Below are 21,684 nucleotides of genomic sequence, written 5' to 3' on the forward strand. Positions count from 1 at the left end.
TATTTAATATTTAACTGGAAACAATAAAAAATAGTTACCGCTATATTTTTTTACAGATATGCACCAGTGGGACTTCCAGATTTCCCTAAATGCAACCATAATGGTAGGTATTTTGCTTCCCATTTGTCAAGCAACATTTTTAAATGTTTTGTATATCAAGAAAAATAGATTTCAAGGCGTAATGAAAAATTATCTTATGACAGGGAAATCACTATCGGAAAAAAAGGAGGGGGCCGAATCAGCTTCAAGTTTAAAAGTGGAAAAGAGTCGGTAATGAATTTTATTAAAAAATTCAAACGTGTAGAAGCTTACTACACAAGAAGCGCAACAACTATTAGGCGATATCTTTCATCTGAGTTAAATGTAAGAAAAATGGAAAGGATAATAACGAGGTAACAGACAATCTTAAAGGTAAAGATTATTATGTTCGAAATATTTTTAACAAATGTTTCAACTTGGGGTTTGGAATACAACGAACGGATGTATGCTCTACTTATTTGTCATTTAATGAGCAAATCAAAGTTGAAACAAATAATTCGGATAAAAGTAAAGACCAATTTATCAACAAACGCGTTCATAAACTAAGAGCAAAGGCTTTTTATTCACTACTGCGAGAGACTAAAGATGACTTAATTACAATAAGCTTTCTTCTTTTAGGTGCCGTCTTCTTAGCGAAGGTTGCCGATGATCTCTGCAAAGTCTTCCCTATTTTGGGCTTTCCTTATTAAACTTTGAAAGTCTAATCCTGTCCAATCTTTGATGTTGCCCAGCCAGGTCATTTGTCGTCTACCCGGGCCGCGTGTGCCTTCTATTTTCCCTTCTATAATAAGCTGAAGGAAGTTATACCTGTCGTGTCTAAATATGTGTCCAAGATAAGACGTTTTACACTTCTTGACAATTTCTGTGAAATCACGTTCTCTATTCATACGCCTTAAAACTTCTTCATTTCTAACGCGGTCAGTCCATTGAATTTTCAGCATACAACGAAATACCCACATCTGAAAGCTCTCTAAACGTCGTAACGAGCTGACTGTTAACGTCCAAGCTTCCACGCTATGTAGTAGTACACTATATACATAACACTTTATCATGCGGTATCGTAGGGACAAATCAAGATTTCGGTTAGTGAGTAACTTGTCCGGTCAACTGAACAAATGTTGAAGAAAATAGAAGTTATTCCCAGGCTAGAGCAATACAATGAGGTATTCTAGCAAAGTATTTTGGCAGAATACTAGCTACTCTGGACTAAAATAAATCAAAGCGGAGGTACTGCAAGATAGTATACTGGAGCCGCCATTCTACCTATTATACACTAATGATATTTCAGAGCCTGAAGAAGATATCTTTTGCCGACGACCAAGCTTTCCTATTAATTTTAAAAAGACTATAAAGAATCTGCAAGAAAACTGCAGATCTCAAATAATGCAATCAATCATTGACCAAAAAAAAATGGAGAATAAATTAATGGTATAAACTCAGTGCATGTCAACTTCATCTATAAAAGAGAGCAACATTAGCATATTAGAATAGATAAAATTTATACCGCTGTTGCAACTTACATATGATTACATTTTAAATTTTACATTTTAAAGAAATTTTAAACTATCCAGTCATAATAAATTACTGATTTACAAACAAATACTAAGACCAATATTATGGATATACGGTGTTCAGATCTGGGGATGGCGCCAGTAAAAACAACATTGAAACAATAGAGAAATTTTAGAATAGACTACTAAGGACCAGCGTTGATCCTCCACGGTTCGCAAATATAACTAAAAATACTTGCCAAATGTGCCAGCATATAAAAAGTCAATTAAACATGTGAATATCAAGACCATCCAATTCCTCAACAATATAGATATACAAAGCAGACTCAAGAGAACAATACCCTCCGAGTTAGTAAAGTGAAACTTGTTAGCGTAAAAGCAGAACATTGTACGAGCTTAATATACCTTTGTAAAGTGCAAATATTACTGTAAATAAGTTACATATAGAAACATTACTGAATGAAACTATCGTTCCCAAAATGATATCTGTACCAATTTAGGTTAAAATAGAACTACTCCCTAATCTTCTTGATCAGATTGTGGTACAAAGTACTCTCAGCTTGTTGGTACAATAAAATCTTATGAGAAATGGTAAATTTTAATTTTATTTCAAAATCTAAAAAAATAATTAATATCAAAAAACATTTTATTTTTATACTGGCGTCTCTCAAAATTGAGCGCCTGAAGCGGTCGCCCAGTTTGCCCGCCCCTTTATTCGTTGCTGCTCTCCCGTATAGTTTTTTTCTCGATTGAAACGAATGCTTTTTGCATAGAAATAAAAGCGTCGAAATATATATATATATATATATATATATATATATATATATATATATATATATATATATATATATATATATATATATTCAGGATTATTTTACGAAACGTTTACGATTAGTACAGGATGTTTAGGATTTGTAAAGGATTAGTTTATGATACTGTAGCATAAAAATATTTGTCATCACAGCGACGCAGGAATGTAAACTGTCCAGACAATTTATTTACCGCCGACTGACAGAAAACGAGATATTTATAATTACGATATTAATTTGTATTTTAAAAACGAATTCCGGACGAACCGTCAATTACATTTATTCCGATCGATTCCCAGAACAAAATATAGTAGGCGTAAATGTTTTAAATTAAACCTACGCAACTAAACTTATATAGAAAATATATTCTATATAGTTCGAAATATTATGGTATTTAAAAAAAAATTAAAAAGATTGGGCTCGTCCGGGATTTGAACCCGGGACCTCCCGCACCCTAAGCGGAAATCATACCCCTAGACCAACGAGCCGTGTAAATATAAATAATAATGTAATTTTTTGCGCCTGGGTATGGCCTTGAGATCTTAAATATGAAGTGTACAAAATACCTAAGGATATAGATAAATATATATGTTAAGTATTAATTATAATTATAACGTTTAATATTACTGTAATGCTTTTAAGTACCTACTAGAGATTTTAATTTCAATTTTTTCCCTAAACACAAAGAATTACGGAATGCTATTCTGATTAACACGTTTCTCTCAAAGATTCTCTAATACAATTAATTGCAATTAGAACTCATTAAAGAAGACATTTTTGGGTTAAAGAAAAATTTTAAAAACTCCACATAGAGTAACTGGACAACGGTCAATCTTACTAAAAAAAAAATAATGTACGTTTTAAGTCCTCAAAAAAGGATTTAAATGAGACTATAGAATTCTCTAGCATATGGACTACGGAAGTTCTGATAAAAATAAGGTCGACTTCTATTTTTTTCGTGAGAAAAAACAACAATACGACCCTTGCTATTACTACCCTAATTGCAATTAAGCGTCATTAATTTCAAATTTAGTGTGTAAGCATCACTAATGGGATCCAAAAGTTTAAGCAATTAAAATAAATAATTTTTACAAAAAAAATATGGTTAGGGTGAACATCATTTTTTAAATATAAGTACAATACTATCGAAGATACGTAAAATTTGCTATAAAAAAACTGGAGTTTTCATAAAAAAAATACTGTTATATTATTCCCCTTTCTATAAAACTGTTAATAGACTTTTAAAATATGTATATACAGACACTTTAAATTATTGTATATGATAAACTTTAGATCTCATTCCAAGACTTCCGAATAATCTGCTCAAATAACCAGAAAATAGGCAGAAAATGGAAGATAAACAGGACATAACATAGGCTAGAATTAATAAATTAGTTTACCTCGGGGCTTAAAAGTTGTAAAAAATACGGTTTCAGCATCATATTTATAACCTTAGACACTAAGTTTGGATAAAATCGGATGTAAAGTGCCTAAGCTAGAATTTTTGGCTTCAGACGGCCGAACAAACGAACGGACGGACGGATGTGTTTTTCGGTAAGGTATGTAAGATAGGAAGTTAAGACCTTACAATATATTCCTTAAATTTTCGTACATTTTGATATACTCAGCTGCTATGTTCAGATTTTAAAAAAATATTTTTTGTTCTTCTTGTTCCTATTTGCTTCGGATGTTGGCGGCCATCATGGCAATCTCCACTTTGCACACTGCTGGTCTGTAAAGATTTGTGGATGTTGTGTTAAACCACGTACGTAGATTTTTTAACGAGAAAATCTTTCGCCTTTCTGGTCCCCGTTTTCTTTCTACTTTATCCTGTAAAATTGGTTGCAGCAATCCATATCTTTCGCTGTTCCTCATTATGTGACCGAAGTATTAGATTTTGACTGTTATTATTGTGATCATTTGCTTTTGCTTTTTCTTTTTTTATTTTTGATAAAACTTCTTAATTAGTAACGTGGTCCTTAAATTTGGTTTGGTACATTTGGGATTTGGTCCTTCAGAGAGACACCCAACGTCTGGCGCTCCATAGCCCTCTGAGTTACTTTTTCTTCTCCGTGTACCATGTCCTTTCAAAACGTTGGTTACAATCATAGCTATCTTAATTTTATTCACTGCCATCCTAAATAGCATGCTTGTATCAACACCATACCAATGTCGCAAGTTCTTTAACCAAGAGGTTCTTCTTCGTCCTGGACTGCGTTTGCCTGCTATTTTTCCTTGCATGATATTTTGTAGCAACCTATATTTGGAACCTCTCATTACATATCCGAAATACTTAAACCTTCTCTGCTTGATGCTTTTTATGATCTCAGTAGTCTTGCTGAAACTTTTAAAATAAATTCTTCTATAGCATCACATTTCGAAAGCCTCATGGCGATTTAGATCGATTTTATTCTCAGTCCAGGACTCGAGACCATAAAGTAAGATCGAGAACACGTAGCAGAGAAGTAGGCGGATCCTCAATGCCAAATCCTCAAATCCTCTGAGTTACGCGAATTTTATTCACTACCTTTTTTGTGAGTGTTAATGTTTCCGCTCCATAAGTGAGTACAGGTAATACACACTGGTCAAAGATTTTCCATTTGAGGTATATGGGTAGATCCGATTTAAATACATAGTTTAATTTACAAAACGTTGCCCAGGCTAATCCTATGCGACGAGGGAGCTCACATATCTGGTTATCTCTGCCCAACCGAATTTCGTGTCTTAAGTACTTATAAAGAAACGGGAAAGAAACGAAAGCAGAATTTACAAAGTAGTAATCAGACCACTAATGACATACGCGGCAGAAACAAGACCTGACAGAGAGGACAAAAAGGATGTTCGAAACAGCAGAGATGAAAATAGTTAGAAAAATTGATGGTAAGACACTATGTGACAGAGCTAGAAGTACAGATATACGACGTAGATGCAGGAGGAGAACATCAAGAACTAGGTAGGAAATAGAAGAGTAGAATGGAACGATCATATAAGCCAAATGACAACAAATAGAGTAGTGAAGACGGTAATAGACAGTTCCCCAATAGAAAGACGATCAGTAGGAAGACCACGAAGACGATGGAACGACAAATTACTGGAGTCATATTGAAAAACAGACAAAGTCATGTCTATATAAAATCAAGAAGAAGAAGAAGAAGTACTTATACAATGTAGTCTGCACAATATCCCTTTCGTCAAGAGCAACATTTCGATTTAGCACCAGATTAGTCATTATTTGCGTCTTGTTCCTATTAATCTTTAGTCTGACCTCTTAGGAAGCCTGAAATAATTTTTCAAACATTATTATTGCATCATCCATAATAGGATCAGCTATAAGGACAATGAAATCTGCAAATCTCAAATGACTGAGCTTTCCTCCATTTATGTTAATACCATGCTCGTCCATATGTGCCTTCTTATAAGTATATTGTGCCTTCTTATAAGTATATTCTAAAAGCGTCCGGAATAGCTTTGGAGAGACGGTGTCTCCTTGCCGTACTCCTCGCTGGATACAGAATTTATTTGTTTCTTGTGCAGCACAGATATAACATCGTAGTAACCTGAATGTTATAAGTATTAATAAATTATGGCACTTTAATAGCTTAGTCATTTTTAAAATGCAGATGTTGCTTCCTCTATCCTACACTTGATTTCTAGGGAATGGTTACAATTTTTATTGACGTTCGTACCAAGCTAGGCGTATGCTTTGACTCTTATTGTTCATTGACCGTTTACACTGATTCGTTAAAATTGCTGTCTCTTCTTATACTTATATCATTATACTCTTTCTTTTCTTATTGCTTAGTGAAAGTGCATATCTCTTACATACTTCTCTGATCCTACTCATTAACTAGTGGAGGTCTTCATAACTGAAGCCTTAGTTCTTAAAACATTTCGTCACACTATGAGTTGAACAGCAGAGGTGATAGTATACATCTTTGTCGGATTCCACGTTTGATGTTAATATTATCGGATTATTCTGTCTAATTGAGATTGCTAATAATTCTTAGATCACAGGTGTTATAATATTTATTTAAAATACTCTAATTATTTATCAGATACTTCACCTAATCATTTCTATTTGAGTAAGGTTAACAGACCATAGAGCTCCTTCATATCAACGTATTGTTATACTTTGAAACAAGGCTCGTTGGTCTAGGGGTATGCTTTCCGCTTAGGGTGCGGGAGGTCCCGGGTTCAAATCCCGGACGAGCCCAAGCTTTTGTAAAACACAATAATTCTATGTAAATTTAAACTATTTGATGGTCGAATTAATAAGTTAATAAATAGGTATTTTAAAATTTATCCATTGTATTATCCATTTGTTGACAAGTTTAAATATTTGTTACTTTAGTTATGTTCCTTGCCATGCTTATTCACTTTATAATTAAAAATTATCTAAACTTCCGGTAAATGATTTTTACAAGTTAAAGTTCTATTTTTACAAGTTTTTTACACATTTTTTTGTCATTGATTTAGTTTTTTTTTCATGGAAGCTGTCTGTTATAAACTGGACGTATTAGAAATCCCATTCCAGGATTCTGGAACCCTGTACCAGCTTGTACAAGTCTGACGGATATGTGCCATATGCTTTTGGGGTTACTTAGTACCTATTCTTCAAAAATTGGTAGCCACCTGCGATCTAATGACTTGCTGTTATGGAAAATATAGTTGACTCATTCAGGTTTTCTGCTACATTGTCTGCAGCTTAACTTCCAATATAACAGTCCGATTGTACGTAGGTGCCTTTAACTGGCGCATATGCAGTCAGGAAGGCTCTTATGACTCTGAGCTGATTTTTGCTTGTTTTCCACAGTACTTCAGTGTTCTCAGCATTTGTCCGTCTAATGTTTATTTTGCGATGTATGTGGCTGGGTATATTTTTCCAGTGTGAGTTATGTTGTCATGGGATTCATGTTATTTTTCGGTCGCGAGCAATACTTTTTAACACTCCCACGGATGAATTTTGACCGAAGTATTATATAGAGAGCTTGTCTACAAAGAGAATCCTATACTCAGCAGGAGGTATGTCCTTAAAATCATTGTAGGCTCGAACAACCGAGCAAAGTGAATATTAAAGACACCTTTCAATCGCCGAGGGCAAATACTCACCAGGCTTGCTCAAAGAAAAGTTCCATTCCCTCCAGCTAAACTTCGTCACAACACTGGACATGAACTCCCTGATGAGTATTTTGAAATTCTAGAATTAACCCCCATCAAATATCGCAGCTAACTACTACACGCCAAAAACGCTGATCAAGAGCCGTTCCATTGTATGGCTGGTAACCCCAAAATACCTCCTTCGACATGTTTGGCACAATCACCCTGATTCCTCTTGCGCGCTTCTAACGCATCGCAAACACGCCACCTTCTGAACCCCAGCTTCTTGGTAGTTTACTACTTCTCACACAAACATTATTCATCACGTTTGTTTCGCCGCCACTACTCGACAAAAAAAGGGGTACCCCTTCCTTGAAGAAGCGTTAAGCTTAAACAAGGTTAAAACTCTGGATCCAAATTCTACAAAGAGACGGACGGACGGACGGATGCTTGCCGGTAGGGTATATATTATATAGGAAGTTAAGAGTTTACAATATATCCGTTAAAATTTCCTACGTTATGATATATTCAGCTGCTACGTTCAGCTGTTTAGTTAAAATATTTCTTTAAATACCTTAATTATTTATCAGATACTGCAGTTAAATTACAATTTAACAAATCATACGATTAATTTATAATAATGTATTGTTATGCATTATTACATGGCTCGTTGGTCTAGGGGTATGATTTCCGCTTAGGGTGCGGGAGGTCCCGGGTTCAAATCCCGGACGAGCCCAACATTTTGTAAAACAAAATAAATCTATGTAAACTTAAAACTATTTGACGATCGAATTATTAAGTAAAGAAATAACAATTTCAAAGCTTGGTAATGGTATTTGTAAGTTGTTAACCAGTTTAAATATTAATTTGTCAATTAAAAATTATTTGATCTTCCAGTAAACAGTTCTAACTTTTTTATTGCATATTACGCTCCTCTATAAGAAACTTTTATTAGACCTTTATGCCCAGCATAGCATCAGACGTGAGCTAAGCGCCAACCACAAAAGGGGCGCAAAATTAGTTTGTGGCTTACGTTAGAGGGTTGTAAATTAAACGAACAATTACGAGATTCCAAATTACTATTATTAAAAATTATTAAAAATTAAGTTTTTATAAAAACTTGTCAACGTCTCAAATCGCTTCTGATCGGTCCAATGTTTTAACCTTGTTTAGACTATTGCCCCTTCAAGGAAGGGGTACTCCTTTTTTTTTGCGGAGCGAGGGAGTGTGGTAAACTTGAAGATGAATGCGTGTGAAGTTGTAGAGGTGAAGCGCTAAAAAGCTGGGGTTCAGAAGGTGGCGTGTGTGATATGGAGTTGATTGATTTAGAAGAAGAGAAATTAATGGCGGAGAAAGCAAAACAAGTCAAAGGGAGGTACTTAAAGGTGTTACCAGAAATACTAAGAACAGCTTTTAATCAGCGTTTTTAGCTTGCAGTTGTTAGCTGCGATATTTTATGGGGATTGATTCTAATATATCAAAATACTCATCAGGAAGTTCATTTCCAGTGTCGTGTAGAAGTTTTGCTGGAGGGAATGAAACTTTTCTTTTAGGAACCCTGGTATTTGCCCTCGGTGATTGCGTGGTGTCTTTAGTATTTATTTGGCTCCGTTGTTTGAGCCTGAAATAGTGCGAAGGACATACCTCCTGCTGAGGGGTAGGATTCTGTCCTTAATTGGTGTTACATTGACTACTTGATGTATGAGTGCTGACGGGTAGTCTCTGCACTTCCTCGTGTAGAGTCTAAGAATTTTCCTTTCAGTGGCCATGATGGTGTTAATTTGGTGTGCGTTGGTGTTGTTTTATAGGTGTGCAATATTGTTTTAGTTGACGTCTTGCCCATTTTACCAGACAGCGCTGCCAGGAGTCTCAACCTCTTTCTTAATCTGTCTAGGGTGTGATTAACTGAGCGTTCTGAGCTATAGTATAAAATCTGCTAGTGCACACAGTATCTCCACATCCGAACTAGTTTCGTTCCAGGTCAAGTAAAAAAAATGCTGAAATAACCAGAAAATAGGCCGAATATGATCAGTAAACACAAACTGACATAGGCTAGTTTGGTTAAAATCGGATGTAGAGTTTTTGAGCTAAGTTTTTCGGATTTACTGCTTTAGACGACAAAAGAGACGGACGGACGTGTGTCATAACGTATATATCAGATAGGGAGTTACGAATACAATTCACCGCTTAAACTTTAACGCACTGATATACCAACCCTGATCGATATTTTCTTATTTAAAATAATCATTTAAAATACCTTATCTAATTATCACATACTTCAGTTAAATCACTTCGATTTTGCCAAGGTCAACAAATCATACCGTCACTTTCCATCAATCTGTTATTACACGGCTCGTTGGTCTAGGGGTATGATTTCCGCTTAGGGTGCGGGAGGTCCCGGGTTCAAATCCCGGACGAGCCCAGCCTTTTTTTAAAAAATAAATTATTCTATAAAATAAGTGATATAAACAAAAATAGCCAAACACATAAAAATGAAGTTAATAACACCAGCTTTCAGGATAAACAACTTAGGCAAATATATTAAGAACAACCATACCAAAAGAAACAGCACTAAACACAGTGGTGTTTACAAACTTAAATCTGGTGACTACTCAAAAACTTACATTGGTCAAACTGGTAGAGCTTGTAACAAACGTATAACAGAACACAAAGGGGCTTTCAATAAAAGAAAAACAGATTCTACATTCTACGTACGCACTTCACCTACTAGACTATAATTATTCTTTTAATAATAAATTTCAAATTCTTCACATTCAAAATATAGGCCTTAAACTATCTTTATTAGAATGTATGGAAATTAACAAATTTAAAAATACAGACATAATTCTGAATGACCAACTTGAGACAAACAGTTCTCCCCTCTTTAACTTATTCAGTTAATGACTATAAAGTGTAAACGCATTCCAAAAATAGATCACTTAAGAAAAGCACTCTACCGAAACAGCTGTAGTGATTATAATAAGTTATATAAGTATCTACTAAGTTACAAAAGATTTTAAAGTCTACTGGAAACATCAATTAACATGTTCAAATATTTGTTAATTCAAAAATCGAGAATAAGATTCTTATGGTCGAGCTATTCACTTTATTATTAAAAATTTTGTGATATCTATACAACTATATTTTAACAAATTTTTCGTAAAATTTTTTTCTGTCATTGTTATAGTAGGGGAGACCGAGGCTAGTTGACTAAAGGATTAAGTTGACTAATTGCCTCTCCTTCCTCTAATGTATTACAGATGTCGCCGTTGGACACGATACCTGAACTGCCCACTCTTGCGCTTTATGTTAGAATATCGCTGTTATGGTCGCTTGTGTTTTGTGTTCTTCTCAACATTTTTCTATTATTATCTATAAAATCGTCCGTCACAAATTTCACCGAATATTTTTAAGAAGTAAGACTAAGTTGTGCCGGGGTCTGTTGACTTAGTCAACAAACCCCGTTATGTACTCAAATTTCAGAATGTGTGAACTAAGTTGGCATTTCACAATGGATTAATAAGTTGATAGTGATATCGAGGCATTTGGAAACTATTAGCAACTGTTATTTTGAATATGTTTCTCATAATACAAATATATCTGAAGCGTTAATCGTTGTTATTTTTGTTACAGTAGAACTATGAGAACTTACAAGGGAAAACGTGATAAGAGCAAGACAGCACCCGATATCATTCAACGGGCAGTTATAACAGTTTTAAATGATGGCAGAAGTGTTAATAGTGTCGCAAAAGACTTCTCAATACCACAAAAAACACTTCAGCGCTATGTAGTTAAAGCCAGATCAGATGGTGGGAATGTAAAGCAAGAACGTGTAGGTTATTTCAATGGGCGTAATATTTTTTCTGAGGAACAAGAGACACTTCTAGCCAATTACTTGAAACAAGCTTCGTCTATTTATTACAGTTTAACCCCAAAGGAGCTTAGAAAATTTGCCTTCCGGTATGCCAGTGCAAACCATCTAAGAGTTGCAGATAGCTGGACAAACAATAAAATAGCAGCTCCAGATTAGTATACGTCTTATAATAAGAGAAATGGAACAATATCCGTGAGAACACCACAAGCCACCAGTTTGTCAAGAGCCACTTCATTCAACAAATCAAATGTAGACATGTTTTTCAACAATTTGAAAACGGTAAATAAGCGTCTAAATTTGCAAGGTATCACAACTGTTCAGAAGCCTGACAGAATAATGGCACGACGTGGCTTCAAACAGAACCCTTGTAACCCTCACTGTTGCAGTTTCAGTAAGTGGCAATACTGTTTCTCCGTTCTTTATTCCACGTGTCGGAAGCCTAAGAGATACAAATCCATCAGGATGGATGAAATAACAACATTTTGTGAAATTTGTCAAGCATTTTGTGTTTCACACAATATGTTATAAGGAGCGCCCCATACTTTTGCTGCTCGACAACCATGAATCCCACCTTTCTATCGAGGCGTTAGATATTTGTAACGAAAACGGAGTAACAGTTGTATCTTTCTCTCCGCACTGCTCCCATAAATTGCAGCCTCTAGATAGGAGTGTTTATGGACCCCTAAAAAATACTGCAATTCAGCTATGGATAACTGGATGGTGAAAAATCCACGTAAGACACTTTCGATATACGATGTTCCTGGCATTGTAAAATTAAGTCTGCCTCTAGCTGTTACGCCGACCAATATAATGGCTAGGTTCAGTAAAACAGGGATATGTCCACTGAATGAGGGTATCTTCACAGAGAGTGACTTTTTGCCATCATATCTAACAGACAGGCCTACACCAATATATGAAGGAGGAAATGCTTCCGAAAACAACAAAAATATTTCAACAGAGGAGCAAACTAAAATCATGAACGATCCTCCGAAAATTCTAGAACAATTCGCAAAAGTCAACGACAATTTGTCTGCAAACACAGTCGCAACGACAATAATAGAACCTCCAAGTTCGATATTGCTTTCCTCTGAAGAAGTAGTGCCGTTTCCAAAAGCAGGTCTTAGACAAAATCCAAGAAAGTCACGAAAGAAGAGACAAAATGCTATTTTAACCGATACTCCGATAAAAGATGCTCTCGAGGAAGAAAGACAAAATGTGAAAGAAAAGAAAGGCCCACATAAAAGAAAAACGTGCAACCAAAAGAAAGACATCAAGAACACGAAAATAAGAGAAGGTCGAAAATTTCTTTTCCGGGAAGAAAGCCCGATTCCATCTACGTCTGCAGCTTATCATGACCCTACATCCTCGGAATCTAAGGGTGAAACTGAGTGCTTTGTATGTGAAGAATCCTATCGAAATAGCGCTAGAGGTGATGACTGGGTACAATGCACTAATTTCAGTAAGTGGGCTCACATCAAATGCACAAACAAAAGTAATATAACTTTTTTCATGTGTCTCAATTGTAATTCAGATGATGATTTGTGAGTTTCGTTTATAATTGTTAGATTTTATTAATGTAAACGGTCAAAGAAAAGTGAAAAATTAAATCTACATTTGTTTTTGGATTGTGTTTTGATTATTACTCTTACGATATTACTAAGAAAATATTGAGTCAACTAACCCCAGGCTATTAGTCAACTATAGAACTCGGAGCTAGTTGACTTACTTTGCAAGGCAGTCAAAATTTGCTTGAAACTTTTTTCTATGGAGAATTACAATAAATTAAAAATGTAACTGCAGTACCTGAAGGAGTATGGAACCAGCTGACATACTTGAATTTAAAAGTATTAAATGGTCTTCTATAAAAGTTATATTTAAGTTAAATTTGTCATTTTTTTAGTCTAAAAGAAATAGTCGATTTTTAGAAAACAAATTGTGATAATAGTTTTTCTAAATTTCTAGGCGTAGAAGGTGTATTGGGCTTAAAGGATTTCTTTTTTGTCTATACTTAAAGACTTAAAAATTTCAACTTTCACTTTTAATACTGTATCATATTGTATCATACAGTACTGTATTTTGATAGATTGCAACTGTTTCTAATTAATGCTATTTAATTTTTTTAATAGTGATACTATTAAAATTTGTAATATAATATAGCTTTAAAAAATTTGGGCTCGTCCGGGATTTGAACCCGGGACCTCCCGCACCCTAAGCGGAAATCATACCCCTAGACCAACGAGCCATGAGAATGAACTATAATAGATGACTGAGATTCGCGGCAAGGCGAGTTGACCTTGATTGGAAATCGGAATATATTTACAGGTATTCAAGTAAATAACATATTCGGAAGTGAATATAATATTTTATTTAACTTATTTTTTGTATTTAAATATTTACACTCAGAAATATTGTGACACGGTCGGTTTTTATAAAGAAATGGTTTTAAAAATTTAGTTCAAATTAAATTTATCGTTCTAAAATTTTTTTAATTATTGATAAATGTGGTGCTAACAATATGTGATAAAAATATAGAAAAAATTAAACGTCCTTTTTTACATATAAACAATTTAAGATCGCTAGTAACACAATTTCACTAAAAAAACATATAAAATCCTTTAAAATTAGAGTTAACAAAGACATGTTTGTTAATTTGATGCTTAATTATTGTTAACTAGCTTTAAAAGAGATTTTTTAAAAATTATTATTAACTTTTCTAAAAATGCACAAAAAACTTCAACTTCAACTATAGGTAAGCAATAAAAATTTCAAGAAGTTTCACTTAACAGTTGCAAGCAGTTAAGCAAATGCAAAAGCAATTGCATTAAAAAATTGAAATTGTTTATCCCAGAAAGTTTTTGTCTACAACGTTATTACAATGTATAAGCAATCCCCCACTTACTGTCTAACGGCTTCGGGCGGATGAGCTGGTAAGTGACATGGCACTCTTTTGTCCGAGGGTTGGGAAACTGGCCCTAAAGGCGAAGGAACCTCAGTAGAGGTCAACGGCATAAGGATGTAGAAGGCCGAGAACAACCACTACATTAAAAATTCCATTGAATAGTCCTAGTATAAAATCATATATGGTAATGCTCACAACCAAATACGATTTCGGAGTAAGTTCCCCAATCGGATCTCTGGGGGGGGGGGGTGGTGGGGGACAGTTATGAGTACCTATGAAAAAGAAAAAGCAGCAAAACCACAATATCACAATATTTAAAAATTTGCACATGTAATGTGAAAACTATGGCAAGGAGTGGAAAAATAGACAATGCCATTCAGGAAATGGAAAGAATGACCATTGACATAATGGGAATAAGCGAGATGAGATGGCCCGGAACAGGAAGCATTGACAAAAAAGATCACAGAATATTTTACTCAGGGTCACTAGATGGAAAACTAGAGTATGGAGTTGGTGTGATAATAACGAGAAAAATTAGTAGATGTATTTTAAATTTTGTCCCAGTGTCCAACAGAGTAATACTACTGCAAATAAGAGCCAATCCAGTGAATGTAAACATAATACAAATATACGCTCCCACTGCAGATAAAGACGACGAGGAAGTAGAGACTCTCTACCAAAGCATAGAGGATATATTAGAACGAATACCTAAACACGAAGTCAGCATCATAATGGGGGATTTCAATGCAAAACTTGGGGCCGAACGGAACGAGGTGACAGACTAGAAATATTCGCAGAAGATAACAAGCTAGTGGTTTTAAACACATTTTATAAACTACCACCGAGGAGATTGTATACATGGAAGGCACCAGCAGACAAACCCCATAACGTAATTAGAAACCAGATAGATTATATATTGGTAAATAGAAGATTCAGGAACAGTTTTAAATCTGTCAAAACATATCCAGGAGCGGACATTGAATCTGACCACATACCTTTAGTGGGAGTCATGGATGTGAGACTGAAGACAACAAAGAAAAAGTTTAGACCTAACTACGACATGACAGCCCTGCAACATCCGGAAGTTAAAAAGCAAGTGGCGGAATATATTAACAACCAAGTTAAACAACTAAAAGAAGAAAATAACATCCAACGAGAAATCATTCAATTCGAAGAAATAATTAAGAAAACTAAACAAGATCTGCTAAAACCAAACAAAGAAACAAAGAAGAAATCTTGGATGACTCCAGAAATCCTTCACTTAATGGAACGCAGAAGGTTAATTAAAGGAAATAAAGACGAATATAAAAAAATGTAGGCTTACATCAGAAGAAAAATAAGAGAAGCTAAAGAAAAAGAAGCTGTAGAGAAATGTAAAGAAATAGAAAGACTATAAGCCAAGCATGACAATTTTAATGTACACAAAAAGGTAAAAGAAATAACGGGTACTTTTAAAAAGAGAACACAAATGAAACTCATAGACACCAATGGAAAATTAATCATTGACACCCAAGAGATGAAAGACAAATGGAGAATATATTTGGAGACACTTTTTCAAGATCAAAGAACGGATTATAGGCATCCATTTTCAGAGAGGATGACGGGCCCGGACATACTTAAATCCGAGGTAGAAGAAGCAATAAAACGGATGCAAAGCAGGAAAGCTGTAGGGCCTGATAATATCGAAGCTGAATTTTTAAAACTCTTGGAGGAAGAAGGAATAAATTGGATCACAGCTGTCTTCAATAAAATATACAATACAGGAATCATCCCTGATAAATGGCTAGAATCAGAATTCATAGCGATACCTAAAAAACAGGGGGCTAAAAAGTGCGAAGAATATCGAACAATCAGCCTAATGAGCCACATGTTGAAACTGTTTCTTAGAGTCATCCATGGAAGAATTTATAAGAAGTGCGAGGAACAAATATCGGACAGACAGTTCGGCTTCATTAACGTAGTGGGTACCAGAGAGGCACTTTTCGGAGTACAGGTACTGATTTAAAGATGCAGGGACGTTAACTGCGACGTATACGCGTGCTTGATCGACTATGAAAAGGCATTTGACAGAGTTCAACATCAAAAGATGATAAACATTTTAAAAGAAGCAGACCTGGATGATAAAGACCTCAGAATAATTTCAGAACTATACTGGAATCAGACCGCATACATGAAAATTAACGGAGAAGAAACAGATCACATAAAAACACTACGCGGTGTTAGACAGGGATGTATCCTATCGCCGTTGATATTTAATATATACTCAGAGAAAATTTTTAACGAGGCTCTTTACGGAATAGACGAAGGCATCCTTCTAAATGGTGAAAGAGTAAACAATGTTAGATATGCCGATGACACCATGGTGATAGCAGATAGTTTAGAGGGACTTCAGAGGCTAATGGACAGAAGAGTACAGTCAACAGTACGGACTAAACATTAATACCCACAAAACGAAACAAATGATTATCAGCAAGGAGAATATAAATGAGGCTCATCTTTACATTAATGGGACGCAGATAGAGCGAGTAAAACAGTATTGCTACCTGGAAACTATTATAAACGAACAGTGGAGCAATGTACAGGAAATAAAGTGCCGCATAGGAAAGGCAAGAACGGTCTTTAACAAAATGAGCGCCATCTTTAAAAGTCACAACATATCCCTAGATACAAAAATGAGACATTTGAGATGCTATGTTTTCTCTGTGTTGTTGTACGGGGCGGAGGCATGGACGCTTACAGACACCACTATTAAAAAACGTGAAGCATTTGAGATGTGGCTTTATAGAAGAATGCTGAGAATACCATGGACAGCAAGGATCACGAACAAGGAGGTTCTAGAAAAAATGAAGAAGGAACCAGAGATTGTGTTTACGATCAAACGCATAAAATTGCAATATCTGGGACACGTTATGAGAAATCAGCACCGTTACTCCCTGCTGCAGTCTATATTGCAAGGTAAAGTCAAAGGTAAGCGAGGACCCGGTAGAAGGAGAATATCATGGCTGCGGAATTTAAGAACATGGTTTAAGAAAACCTCAACGGAGCTGTTTCGAGCCGCAGCGAGCAAGGTCATGATTGCCAATATGATTTCCAACATCCGAAACGGATAGGAACCAGTAGAAGAAGACGTTATTACATGAATTCTAAAAGCAAATTTTGATCAAACTAAATCATTCAACGATTAAAAAATTTATATTAAATATTGTAAAATAGGTTTACAAAATAACTATGATTTTAACCCACATATTACTGAAACTATAATTTTTTTTTATTTTATCTTTACTTAAAGGAAATATAAGGAAATCTTAAACTTAAAGTTAAACTTCCCGTGCTATAATCGGTATCAATAAAGTGTTATGACTCATTTCGGCCTATCCCAGCCTCATCAGACACTTGGGCTGATACAAGTGCAAACTCGGAAAGTCCAACGAATGTCTCCCATAATTTCACCACAGCAGTGGTTAGCATGCAGAGGCGCCACCTGCTTTGGCAGCCATGAACGAAAACGATATAATAATATCGTTTTCTGTCCTCTGGACTATGCGAAATGTGTAAAAGAATAAATCTTCTAGCAAAAGCTGCTATCGCTTTGTTGATTTAAATAGCCAAATAAAGAAGATTTATTCTTTTATACATTTCGCATAGCCCAGAGGACAGAAAACGATATTATTATATCGTTTTCTTTCATGGCCGCCAAAGCAGGTGGCGCCTCTGCATGCTAACCACTGCTGTGGTGAAATTATGGGAGACATTCGTTGGACTTTGCGAGTTTGAATTTGTATCAGCCCAAGTGTCTGATGAGGCTGGGATAGGCCGAAATAACACTTTATTAATACCGATTCGAGGACGGGAAGTTTAACGAATTTGTCCTCCTAGTCCATATATTTGGCCATTTAAATCATATAATATATATATATATATATATATATATATATATATATATATATATATAGAAATGTAGCCATAAGCTCCCTTACTATTAAGAATCAGCAGATTCCGATATCCGACGTTATAAATAGGAAGAAATCAATATTTTTATTATTATTGTAATTATTATGTTTCAATAGTCAACTTTAAATCATTAAATGTAGTAGTTTGTAGAATTTCTCAAAAATTGTAACTTATTTTCGAAATAAAGATTTTTTTTTGGGAATATCGACGTTGAAGAAACATTTCTGGCGCTGCGAACAGGATATTTCATACAGAAACATAGTCGTTTCCTGGTCTACATTAGTTTAATGAAATCCTGAAGAACCTGGTAAAAGAGAAAAATGTATTGGAAATCAAACACGATCATCCTTGCGTAAGTTTTTCCTTTCTTTACCATTGTTTATGAGCATTTATTATTTTAATTGAATTCTTAAACATTTACATTGAATTTATTATTTATTGTTTATTGAATTTATATTATTTATAACATTTTACTTCAACGAATTTTTATATATACTTGCATTTATATTTTTGCATATATTTTATGAGTACATTGAATGATATTTCCCAAAATAGTATCGAAAATTTAAGTTTACTATTCGACAATTTAAATTTAAAAATAAAAAGAAATCTACAAACCTCTAAATCTAAGCCTGCATCTAAATTACGTTCCAAAATGCCGATGACCAATAGCGATATTGCTAGCCTTTGCTCAACTCTGCCCGAATTCTCTTCTGGAGACAACCTCTCCACCTTCATCAAAGCAGTAGATAATTTAATAGTTTTCTTAGGCACCCAAGATTTAAATCCGTCCCAAGAATTTATCTTAAATTCCCATATCGTATCTCGAATTAAAGGAGAACCTAGAAATTTCTTAAACTATTCTAATAAAACCAATTGGACAGAAATTCGTCCAGCATTATTAACTAAATACGGAGACAGACGTTCCGAAGACATATTAGTAACACAACTATCCACTACCGTCCAAAAACATAGTGAATCCTACGACAATTATCATCAGAGAATAACTACAAATCTGAACGATTTACTCCAACACATCACTTTAAACGATAATCCCGCGACAGTCACTTTTAAAACTCCATACTTCAAAAACATTGCCCTCAAAACTTTCTGTACCGGAATCAACGAGCCTTATTGCGAATACTTATCGCATTTTGAATTAAATTCCCTAGAAGAAGCCCTTCAAAAGTGTATTGCCTACGATAACCACAAAAATCAACAACAATACATGAACTTCCTTAAGAGCCAACAAAACAAAAAGGCCCCACTCAAAAATAAACCCTATCAATCTTCGAATAATCAAAGATCCACAAACTTCCAACCCACACACTCAAACTTCCAACCCACATACTCAAACTTCCAACCCACGCATTCGAATTATGTGAGACCTTCAACTCACAACACAGAGCCCAATTTTAACTTTACTCCACAACAGAACTATAATTTTCCTCAGAGACAAAATTTCAGTTCTCACGAACAAAATCAATCCTTCCAACGAAACAATGTTCCGAAAAACAACCAACAAAGACTAAATAAATATAAAGCTCCTCGACCCCAACCAAATTTTGCTACTCCAATGAGCGGTGTTCAAACTACCACAACCAGAAACCATCAGCCCATGACAATTACAACTAATAGAAGCCACAATTTTCACATAGACTCAAATGATACCCAATATTTCGAAAACGATTTCGAAAATTACGAATCCGAACAAGAGCCCGATTTGCATGATGAAAATCATCAGGATTTTCAAGCCATCCCGTTAGACGATCATCCACCCCCTGTATAAACCTATATAATATCGAAAGTTCCCCTGGGTTACCTTGTTTCGTTACACCCAAAACACATCTACGCGTTTTAATCGATACCGGCGGTTCCCATTCAATTTTAAATCCGCGAGCTCTCAAACTATTTGATAAAAATCATATTTATCGAAAACCTTTTTCGCTAACGTCAATGAAAATTACTTCCAAGCACGACTTAAATATTAAGACGCCACTATTCCTAGAATATGGAATTCCACAAACATTCGACGTAAAAATTGCTGATTTTAGCCAACACTTTGACCTCCTCCTTGGAACTTACGATCTGAAAAGATTCCACGCCACAATTAGCTACGCAACTCATACTTTAACCTTCGAGAATCCTCACGTTAGCATTCCATTTGAAACTTTATACCAAAAAATTCCAGTAAGCGTTCATAATGGCGAAGTTTTATTGCGTGAAAGACACTTTCAAGGTATCAAAATTCCCAATTCTATTCACGTTGCAAAAAACGGCTTTCTAGACACTTTCGACTTACCTATGCCTATGAAATTTAATAAGAGAATTGAAGTTGAGAACTTCTGTAATTATAATATAGTAAAAATTCCAACGACGCATTTTAACGAAAACAAAATACGTACTTCGCACTTGAATAACGAAGAAAAATATAAAATTATAAGTCTTTGCAAAAAATTTAAAGACGTATTTTACGACGAAAATAAAAATTTAACTTTCACGTCAGCTGTTAGACACGAAATTAAAACTAAGGATGAAAATCCAATTTATGTAAAGGGATTTCGGCATCCCAAAGCAATGCAGGAAGAAATAAAAAAACAAATAAATAATTTATTAGATAATAAGATAATTCGACCGTCAATTTCACCGTACTCAGCTCCAGTTTGGATAGTACCAAAAAAAGCTGATGCCTCAGGTCAGAAAAAATTTAGATTAGTAATTGATTATAGGAAGCTCAATGATCATACTGAAAGTGATCGCTACCCACTTCCTCAGATAGATGAAATACTGGATAACTTAGGAAAAGCCAGTTATTTCACAACATTAGATTTAGCTCAAGGTTACCATCAGATTGAAGTTCATCCGGATTCTATTCGGAAAACAGCCTTTTCAGTTCCGCATGGTCACTTTGAATTTTTACGTATGCCCTTTGGTTTAAAGAATAGCCCAGCAACATTCGAAAGGTTAATGGACAATATTCTTAGGCCCTTTATTCATAAGTTTTGCTTCGTCTACATGGATGATGTCATTATTTTTTCCAAGTCACTGCAAGAACACTTAGTTCATATTGCGACTATCTTTGACACTTTCAGAAAAAATAATTTAAAAATTCAGTTAGACAAATCTGAGTTTCTCACGAAAGAAGTTTCTTTCTTAGGTCACGTAGTGACAACCGAAGGAATCAAACCTAACCCAGCAAAAATCGAAGCTATACAAAAATATCCTCTACCAAAAACAGTAAAAGAAATTAAATCATTTCTTGGTTTAATCGGTTACTACCGAAGATTCATACCCAACTTTGCAAAAATAACGTCCCCATTTTCGAGATGTACTCGAAAAGGAGCAACTATCGACCCCACAAATCCAAATTATTTAGAATGTTTTGCAAAATGCAAACAATTGTTAACTAATTCTCCAATCTTACAATATCCAGACTTCGAAAAGCCTTTTGTACTGACTACAGACGCCTCTAATATAGCTATAGGATCAGTATTATCTCAAAAT

General features: G+C 34.9%; 5 non-coding genes across 5 annotated transcripts; 3 read left to right on the forward strand and 2 right to left on the reverse strand.

The window, feature by feature from the left end:
* Window positions 1–2,775: 2,775 nt before the first annotated feature.
* Window positions 2,776–2,847, reverse strand: TRNAP-AGG (transfer RNA proline (anticodon AGG)). The gene has a single exon. It is a non-coding gene; the product is annotated as a tRNA-Pro (tRNA).
* A 3,653-nt stretch (window positions 2,848–6,500) lies between these two features.
* TRNAP-AGG (transfer RNA proline (anticodon AGG)) lies at window positions 6,501–6,572 on the forward strand. The gene has a single exon. It is a non-coding gene; the product is annotated as a tRNA-Pro (tRNA).
* Window positions 6,573–8,120: 1,548 nt separating this feature from the next.
* On the forward strand, window positions 8,121–8,192 carry TRNAP-AGG (transfer RNA proline (anticodon AGG)). The gene has a single exon. It is a non-coding gene; the product is annotated as a tRNA-Pro (tRNA).
* A 1,614-nt stretch (window positions 8,193–9,806) lies between these two features.
* TRNAP-AGG (transfer RNA proline (anticodon AGG)) lies at window positions 9,807–9,878 on the forward strand. The gene has a single exon. It is a non-coding gene; the product is annotated as a tRNA-Pro (tRNA).
* A 3,622-nt stretch (window positions 9,879–13,500) lies between these two features.
* On the reverse strand, window positions 13,501–13,572 carry TRNAP-AGG (transfer RNA proline (anticodon AGG)). The gene has a single exon. It is a non-coding gene; the product is annotated as a tRNA-Pro (tRNA).
* Between the last annotated feature and the right edge of the window lie 8,112 nt (window positions 13,573–21,684).

This window comes from Diabrotica undecimpunctata, chromosome 8, assembly GCF_040954645.1.
Source record: "Diabrotica undecimpunctata isolate CICGRU chromosome 8, icDiaUnde3, whole genome shotgun sequence".
In the NCBI taxonomy this organism is placed as follows: Eukaryota; Metazoa; Arthropoda; class Insecta; order Coleoptera; family Chrysomelidae; genus Diabrotica; species Diabrotica undecimpunctata.